This window comes from Orycteropus afer, unplaced genomic scaffold (genome assembly GCF_000298275.1).
Source record: "Orycteropus afer afer isolate SDZICR_OR568_19922 unplaced genomic scaffold, OryAfe1.0 scaffold00046, whole genome shotgun sequence".
NCBI lineage: Eukaryota > Metazoa > Chordata > Mammalia > Tubulidentata > Orycteropodidae > Orycteropus > Orycteropus afer.
The window spans coordinates 3,053,665-3,064,060 of record NW_006921633.1 but is presented as its reverse complement, the minus strand read 5'-3'; positions in this window follow the sequence as shown (position 1 = coordinate 3,064,060).

The following is a 10,396-nucleotide window of genomic DNA, read 5'->3' as shown; positions in this document are numbered from 1 at the left end:
ATCTTCTGTGTCTGTGTTAATTGGTTTCCCTTTTCTTTGTTGAAGAGGGTCTGTGCCGTCTTTCTGCCTAGTCCACCATCTTACCGGATCTCCCACCAACACCATATTTCAAAAGCATCAGTTCTTCAATCTTCTTTATTCATTGTCCAGCTTTTGAATGCAGATAAGGTGATTGAACATACCATGGCATGAGACAGGCACATCTTAGTCCTCAAAATGGCCTCTTTGCTCTTTAACACTTTAAAGATGTCTTTTGCAACAGATTTGTCCAATGCAATATATTGTTTGATTTCTTGACTGTTGCCTCCATGGGTATTGATTGTGGATCCAAGTAAAATGAAATTCTTGACAACTTCAATCTTTTCTCCATTTATCATGATGTTGCTTATTGGTCCAGTTGTGATGATTTTCATTTTCTTTGTTTTTCTTTATATTGAGGTGTAACCCATAGTGAAGGCTGTAGTCTTTAATCTTCTTCAGTACGTGCTTCAAGTCATTTTCACTTTCAGCGACCAAGGTTGTGTCATATGCATATCTTGGGTGATTAATGAGTCTTCCTCCAATCCTGATGCTGCATTCTTCTTCATATAGTTCAGCTGCTCAGATTATTTGCTCAGCACAGTTATAATGAAAGGATATAACACTGATGCATACCTCTCCTGACCTCAAATGATGCAGTATTCCCTTGTTCTGTTTAATAACTGCCTCTTGTTCTATGTACAGGTTCCTCATGAGCACAATTAAGTGTTCTGGAATTTCCATTTTTTGCAATGTTATCCATAATTTTTTTGGGATACATACAGTCTAATGCCTTTGCATAGTCAATAAACACAGGTAAAATCTTTCTGTAATTCTCTGCTTTCAGTCAAGATCCATCTGACATCAGCAATGATACCCCTCTATCTACATCCTCTTCTGAATCCAGTTTGAATTTCTGGCAGTTCCTTGTCCATGTACTGCTGCAACCGTTTTTGAATTGTCTTCAGTTAGATTTTACTTGTTTGGGGTATTAATGCTGTTGTTTGATAATTTCTGCATTCTGTTGGATCATCTTTCTTTGGAATGAGCAACAATATAGATCACTTCCAGTTGGTTGGCCAGGTAGCTCTTTTCCAAATTTTTTGGCATAAATGACTGAGCACTTCCAGTGTTTCATCTGTTTATAAATAAAAGGCCCTCCAAGAACCCACACGACATCTCTGTATCTGGATGACACATCTGAAAGGTCTGAGAGAGCTGAAAATCACACACAGCCAAGCAAGTCCCTACTGAATACACATCTAAGGAGCCTTGCATGCATTGTTGATCCCTGCAACTTTATGGAATAGATTATGCACAACAAATTAGTTTCAGACAGTACAATATAAATAGCTTATGTGCAGTGTAAAGGAAGGTGAAATTCCACTTTTGATGTAATCCCTTCCCATTTTGGGCATCTCAGACTGTGAATCCAATTGCAATTTATTTTTGAAAATGCAGTGGAAATCAGAAAGCTAATAAGTGGTGAGGATTGGAGATTTCAAAAAGCAATTTATGAACAATTTATTGTTAACTCATTACATTGTCCTTTGATTTTTGGTGCTAGTTGTACGTGAAGCCATGGGTTACAGTGAAACCATCCTTTCTTCCTCTTTCATTCTCACAGCAATCAACAATAAATCTCTCTCTGGTATTTCCTACCTGCACAGAAATGCCACAATAGATTCAAGTCAACACATATTTAAAACTTTATTGCCTACCACGCTGGGGACAATGAGTTATATTCCTTTTGTTGTTGTTATTTGGTGCCACTGAATTGACTCCAACTCATAGTGACCCTATGTACAACAGAACAAAACATTGCCCAGTCCTGTGCCAGCTTCACAATCCTTGCTATACCAGAGCCCATCATTGAAGCCACTGTGTCAATCCATCTTGTTGAGGGCCTTCCCCTTTTTCGTTGACCCTCCACTTTACCAGACATGATATGCTTCTTCAGGAAATGGTCCCTTCTGACAACATGACCAAAGTAAGTCAGACGAAGTCTGGTCATTCTCACTTCCGAGGAGCATTCTGGCTGCACTTCCTCCAGGGAAGCTTTGTTAGTTCTTTTGTCAGTCAGTAGTCTTTGCCAACACCACAACTCAAAATCATCAATCTTCTGTGGTCTTCCTTATTCATTGTCAAGCTCTCACATGCATATGAGGTGATTGAAAATACTATAGCATGGGTTAGGCACACCTTGATCTTCAAAGAGATATCTTTCTTCCTCAGCACTTGAAAGAGAGCTTTTGCAGCAGATTTGCCCAGTGCAGTACATCATCTGATTTCAATATCAACACCATATGACAACTGCTTCCATTGGTGCTGATTGTGAAACCAAGCAATATGAAATCTTTGACAACTTCAATCTTTTCTCCATTTATCATCATGCTGCTTATTGATCCAGTTGTGAGGATTTTCATTTTCTCTATACTGAGATGTAATCCATACTGAAGACTGTATTCTTCAACCTTCATCAGTAAGTGATTCAAGTCATCTTCACTTTCAGCAAGCAAGGTTGTGTAGTCTGCATATCACAGGTTGTTAGTGAATCTTCCTCCAATCTTGATGTCACACTCTTCTTCATATAGTCAAGCTTCTTGTATTATTTGCTTAGCATACAGATTGAATAAGTATGGTGAAAGGATACAACCCTGACACACTCCCTTCCTTATTTTAAACCACACAGTATCCCCTACCTGCTGGTCTATGTAGAGGTTTCTCATGAGCACAATTAAGTGTTCTGGAATTCCCATTCTTCTCAATGTTATCCATAATTTGTTATGATCCACACAGTCAAATGCTTTTGCATAGTCAGTAAAACACAAGTAAACATCTTTCTGGTATTCTTTGCTTTCAGCCAAGATCCATCCTACATCAGCAATGACATCCTTTGTTCCACGTCCTCTTCTGAATCCAGCTTGCATTTCTAAGTTCTCTGTCAATATACCGCTACAACCGTTTTTGAATTATCTTCAGCAAGATTTTACTTGCATGTCATATTAATGATATCATTTGATAACTTCCACATTCTGTGGGATCACCTTTCTTTGGGTACAAACATGGATCTCTTCCAGTCAGTTGGCCAGGTGGCTGCCTTCCAAATTTCTTGGCCTAGATAAATGAGTGCCTCCAGTGAAGCACTGGTTTGTTGAAACATCTCAATTGGTATTCTGTCAATTCCTGGAACCTTGTTTTTCACCAATTCCTTCAGTGCAACTTCAACTTCTGCCATTATTACTATTAGTTCTTGATCATATGCCACCTCCTGATAGGATGAACATTGACCAATTATTTTCAGTATAGTGACTCTGTGTACTCCTTTCATCATCTTTGGATGTTTCCTGCATCTTTCAATATATTGCCCATAGACTCTTAGAATATTGCAACTTGAGGCTAGAATTTTCTCTTCAGTTCCTTCAGCTTGAGAAATGCTGAGCATGATCCCCCCTTTTGGTTTTCTAACTCCTAGTCTTTGCACATTTCATTATTATAATTGACTTTGTCTTTTCGAGCTGTTCTTTGAAATCTTCTGTTCATCTCTTTTATGTTACCATTTCTTCCATTTGCTTTAGCTACTATCCACTCAAGGGCAAGTTCCGGAGTTCCTTCTGACATCTATTTTGGTCTTTTCTTCCTTTCCTGTCTTCTGTTTTCTTCATGGGTGATGTTTTTGATGTCATCTCACAATTCCTCTGGTTTTCAGTCATTGGTGTTTAATGTATCAAATCTATTCTTTAGATGGTCTCTAAATTCAGGAGGGATGTAATTATGGTCATATTTTGGCTCTTGTGGGCTTGTTTTAATTGTCTTTAACTTCAAGTTGAACTTGCATATGAGCAGTTGATGGTCTGTTCCACAGTCAGCTCCTGGACTTATTTTGGCTGAAGATATTGAGCTTATCTATTGTCTCTTGTCACAGACGTAGTCAGTCTGATTCCTGTGTACTCCATGTGTATAGCTGCCATTTATATTACTGAAAAAAAGTATTTGCAGTGAATAAGTCATTGGTCTTGCAAAATTCTATCATGCAATCTCCAGAGTTATTTCTATCACCAAGGCCATATTTTCCAACTACCAGTGATTCTTCTTTGTTTCCAACTTTTGCATTCCAATCAACACATCTTGATTGCACGTTTGGTCAGTTTCAGACTGCAGAATTTGGTAAAAATCTTCAGTTTCCTCATCTTTGGCTTTGGTGGTTGATGCATAAATTTGAATAACAGTAGTATTAACTAGTCTTCCTTCTAAGCATATGGATATTATCCTATCACTGATAGCATTGTACTTCAGGATAGATCTTGAAATGTTCTTTGTGACAATGAATGCCATACCATTCCTCTTTCACTTGTCATTCCCAGGATAGATCATATAGTTGTCTGATTCAAAATGGCCAAAACAAGTCCATTACAGCTCACTAATGCCTAAGATACCGATCTTTATGCATCTCATTTCATTTTTGACAACTTCCAATTTTCCTAGATTCATACTTCATAAACTGCATGTTCCGATTATTAATGGATGTTTGTAGCGGTGTCTTCTCATCTTGAGTCATGCCACATAAGCAAATGGAGGTCCCAAAAGCTTTACTCCATCCAGATCATTAAGATCAACTCTACTCTGGGGAGGCAGCTCTTCCCCAGTCGCATTTTGAGTGCCTTCTGACCTGAGGGGCTCACCTTCTGGCACAATATTGGACAATGTTTCGGGGCTATTCATGAAGTTTTCCAGTAATATATTAGACAGATGCTATCCATAAGGTTTTCACTGGCCAATTCTTTGAGAAGCGGATGGCCCCTTCCTTCTCCCAAGGCTGTCTTAGTTTGGAAGTTCTGCTAAAACCTGTCCACCACAGGGGATCCCTGCTGGTATTTGAAATGCCAGTGGCATAGCCTCACAGCAACATGCAACCCACCATAGTATGACAAAGTGACAGATGAGTGGTTTTTCCATCCTTCTTTTATTGAATTTTATTTAAAAAATTATCGCAGTAAAATTGAGGTCTTTGCTGCATAACTGTAAATTTTAACACATACATGGAATTGTAATCAGAGTTAGATTAAGTCCATCACCCCTAAAACCTCCCTCATTTGTAGTCCCCCATCTACCTTTAACTCTTGGCAAAACCACCAGTCTGTTCCCCATCACTGTGGTTTTATCTTATCAAGAATGTCATGTAACCTGTGCCATGTATCCCTTTGAGACTGACTTCTTCCACTCAGCAAACTGCAAGGAAATTCATCAAAGTTGTGTTTATCAATAAGTTGTTCCTTTTATTTCTGTGTAACATTCCATTATATACATGTATCACAGTTTATCCATTCATTCAGGGAAGGAATTTTGGGTTATTTCCAGTTTTTGGTGATTATGAATAGAGCTGCTGTAAACATTGTATACGATTTTGGTATAAATGTTCAATTTTCCTTTGCCTTGTGTAAATACCTAGGAGTGGGATTGTTGAGTCACATTGTGTATGTTTGACTCTTCAAGAAATTGCCAAACTGTTTTCCACCGTTTCTATACATATCTTTTTCATAAGTAAAATAAATAAATAAATAAATAAAAATTAGTAAATTTACCCCTTGACAACTTGTACACTCCTGCATAGGTGATTCAGATAATATTATTCATTATGATAAAATATTGTCCCTAAAATAAATAAGGTATTTGACTCTTTTATTTGTTTCTACTTTTAGATGATTCTCTTAAGCCTTTAACTTTTTTAAACATGATTTTTATTAAAACAAAATTATACATCTTGACAACTGTAGAAACATAAAGCCTAAAGAATTTGTTTATAAATGAGGAAATTTTAACCAAGGAAAAGTTTTCATCAGAGCTTTGACCAATTTAACCCAGTGTCATATGCATCAAATCCAATTTTTAATGCGTAAGTAAGCCTCCCCTTCCTTCCTCCAAAAACTTCCACCCCAGGCTAATTACATAAAAAAAGCGGAACATCCACACCAGCCAGAAAAGTTTCAGTTGCCACTCTTTAGTTGCTACTTTAATGAGAAACACATGTGCAAGATACCACCCAGGAGACAGTTGATCAGTGTGCTCCAAAGAAAGGAACATCACAGGAAAATGAGCCTCATGAGATGGCTTAATGTCTTGGACAGGCTGAACCCATAAAGACATTTGATGCCATTTTTATTCTAATATAAATATGTGTTGCTCAAAACATGAGATGCTTCAACAGAAAATTAATCTGAAGCAACAGAATTAAAAGGCAGCAGTGTGAAGTAGCTCTCACTAAATATTATCTTATCCACATGCCCCACAATCAGTTTAATTTCAGATTTGGGGAGCTCTTTGCAAAATTAGAAGTCTTCATGTGGTACAAGTGGTTAATGCCCTTGGCTGAGCTGGAAGGGTGAGATTTGAGCCCACCCAGAGGCACCTCACAACAAAAGTCTGGCAATGGACTTCTGAAAAGTCAGCCAAGGAAGACCCCATGGAGAACAGTTCAGCTCTGACACAGATGGGACCTGATGAATTGGAATTGACTCAATGGAAAAATGGGTTTGTCTGCCTTTCCTTCTTTCTTTTCCTCCCTCCCTTGCTACCTTCTTTCCTTTCTCCCTCCCTCCCTTTCTTTTTCTTTCTCTCCCTTCCTTCCTTCCTTCTGTCCTTCCCTCTCTCTTTCCTTTTTTCTTCCTTCCTATCTTCCTTCCCTCCCTCCTTATTTCCTTCCTTCCTTCCTTTCATTCTTTTCTTTTCTTTTTTGGGAAACCCAGAGAGAAATCCTGCAAAGGAATTAGGAGAAAGGACATAGTGACAGGTATCCTTATTAGATAATAACACTTAAGCTGCCTCCTACTACAGGAACTACTGTTCCAAATGCTGTACACACTACATCACATCTCCATTCTATAAACAAAGAAATATTATGCAGTTTATATGGGTCACTAGGAGCTCTGGTGGCGTAGTGCCTAAGGCATTTGACTGCTAACCAGATGGCTGGCAGTTCAAACCCACCAGCCACTCCTCAGAAGGAAGGTTGGGCAATCTACTTCCGTAGTGATACTGCCTCAGAAAACCCAGGAGGGGTCACTATGAGTGGGATCCGACTCAATGGCAGTGAGTTTTTTGTTTTTGTTTTTTTTATATGGGTCATTGGGTCACCAATCAGAAGAGCGTGGACTTGAATCCAAAGCTATGTTAAATTCACACTAAAGACCAGATGCAACACCTCTCACCATCACAGAAAATGTTCCAAACCAATATTATTCTCATTTATAGATATGGAAACTCTGGCCCAAAATAGCTAAATAATTAGCTATTCGCAACCTGCTATCTAAACTTAACTTATTGTACATAGTCTATTCTAGTGGTTCTCAAAGTGTAGTTCCCCGACCAGCAGTATCAGCATCACCTGGGAACTTATTAGAATTGCAAATTCTTGGGCCCACAACAGATCTACTGAATCAGAAACTCTGGGGGTGGAGTCCACAATCTGTTTTAACAAGCCTTCTAGGGATACTGACATACGCTAAAGTTGGAAAACCATTTTTTCCATAAAATTGCTGAATAATTAATGTATTCAAAACTCAATAATAAGTAGTAGATCAGCATTCAAATACAGGTCTGTTTTGTTCCAAAACCGTAGCCTTTTGCCCAAACTATCCTGCACTACACCCTCCTTTCCCAAGCTACATCCACCACCACCAACAACAAGTTTACCAAGAGAAGATCTTGGGGATGAAACATATTTTAAATCCACTGTGATTTCAGAGCATAGTTCTGAATTTTGCTTTGCCACTATAATGGTGATCAGTTCTCTTACCAACATTAATGTGACAGTCCCTGAAAATTGACAATGATACTTTCCACTGATAAAAAAAGCACCATATGGTGAACTTCTTGAAAATCAAGTTTATTTGGGCCTGACAATTTCATATCCCATTTAATGAAAAGGAGAAATAACCTTGTATATGGTGCAAAGTAACTTCTTAAGTGAATTTCTTTCCCCTTTCATTTAGTGTTCAATTCATCTAATCAATCACTGCTTTATCTACTTGCAACAGCAGGACTATTACTCCCTTCAAGTATAATTTATTCCCTTCAAGGAACAAGACCATATTATATTTCCATTTAAAAATCTGGATAATTTGCAGAAAAAGAAAGAAGCCTGCTAATGACCCTCCAAAAGGAGGGGGACTACGATTGGCGAGTGATAAATAAAAGTGCTTGATTTCACACCTAGGGCCTTTTTAAATCATTTACAAAGTCAAGCACTCTGAAAGGAGTTCATTCCAATGCAAATATAGTCACCTGCTCTTGAGATCAATATCACCTCTAAAACATTTTATTAATATTACACTATTATTGTAAAATGGTACAACCATTGTGGAAAGTGGTATATAGCATTTTCTTAAAAAACTGAAAATAGAAATACCATATGAACCAGTAATTCCATTACTAGGAATATATCCTAAAGAGGTGAGAGACAGGACACGAACAGACCCATGTTCATCACAGCACAATTCATGATAGCAAAGAGACGGAAACAACCTATGTGCCCATTAACATGAGTGGATAACCAAACTATGGTATATTCACACAATGGAATACTAAAAAAAAAAAATCTCACTGCCTTCAAGTCAAATCCAACTCTTAGTGAGCCCTCCTAGATCGCCCAGTCTTCCTTCTGAGGAGTGGCTTGTTGCTGTTGTTATGTGCCGTGGAGTTGGATCCAACTCATAGCAACCCCTCCTTGGGTTTCTGAGGCAGTATCACTATGGAAGTAGACTGCCCAACCTTCCTTCCGAGGAGTGACTGGTGGGTTTGAACTTCCAGTTTTCTGGTTAGCAGTCAAATACCTTAGGCACTATGCCACCAGAGTTCCTACTATGCTACCAGAGCTTCTCCGAGGAGTGGCTGGTGGGTTTGAACTGCCAGCCATCTGGTTAGCAGTCAAATGTCTTAGGCCCTATGCCACCAGAATTCCCAGTGGAATACTATGCTACATTAAAGAACATTGAAGAATACTCGAATCATCTCACAATGTGGATGAACCTGGTGGATATTATGATGAGTGAAATAACTCAATTGCAGAAGAACAAATATTGTATGAGTTCATTACAGTAAAAAGTCAAGGAAGGGTTTGCTTAGGGAAGGGAACTCACTTTGTAGGTTACCGGGGTGGGAGGGAAGGGGAAGGAAATTTTTTGGACTAGTTAGGAGCCATATGCTGAGTTGGGTAAAGGGAAGGATGGTATAGAAAGTATCTGTGACCAGCATGATAATATTGGGGAAAGGGAGGACATCGAATTGTGCACATGAGACATAGACAACCGAGGCTAATACCAGTATATCCACAATACTGCATTAACACTAACACCAAACACCAGGCTACAGATAAATACATAGACAACTGAGAAGACCAGATGGGGGTCAGTGAACAGGAATATACTCTAGACCAATGGTAGATTCAGCTGAGGATAATCTTGCACAGATACTAGTGTTACAAAATAACCACAATCATTACAGAAGCAACAGAAGACAGACTCAGAGACAGCCAGACACCTTGGGAGAGAGAACCACCAGATCTGCCAAGTCAGGACCACAGTATTGGGGGACATGAGGCTCAATTGGCACAACATAATACATAAATTCTTGTTCCACAACCTACTTTGGTGAGAGCAACTGGGGTGTTAAAAGCTTTCAAGCGGCCATCTAAGATGCAGCTAATGGTCTCCTCTCATCTGAATCGAAGAAGAGTGAAGAAAACCAAGGACTTTTGGAAACAATCAGCCCTAGGATATTATGGACCTTGAGACCAGAAGAACCAGATGGTGCCCAGCTACAAATGCCAACCACTCAAGAAGGGATCAAAACTGGAGATCCTTGATAGAGTGGGAGGAAAAACATGGAAGAAAATTCAAAAGCACATTAACTACCAGAATTACTGATAAGATGGAATCTGGTGGACCGCCAAGACTATGGCCCTGGGATACATACACTTTGGGCCTGGGATAAAACTCACTCCCAAGGGTTGACTCTCAGGCCAATAGTAGTAAGATTTACATGCAGAACACTCAACCCAGGGTGATGCACCCACTTACTCTACGGAGATACATCCCTTGGAGCAATTGGCCATGGGGCACAAGAGGGGCAGCATTCACATGGAGGGAAAGCTGGACAGACAGGAGTTCAGGGCACAGAGTTGGGGGTATCACTGGGAAGGGAGAGGGGGAGAGTGGGCTAGGGTTGGGGATGGAATTGGGGAGTGAAACCAAATGTACACAAACTGTTGAATGTAAAACAAATTCTTCTCTGCAAAGTTTTACCCAAAGCACAATAATAAACAAATAAATTTTTAAAAAATATATATTACACTATTAGCAAACATGTGTCAGTCATGGCACTA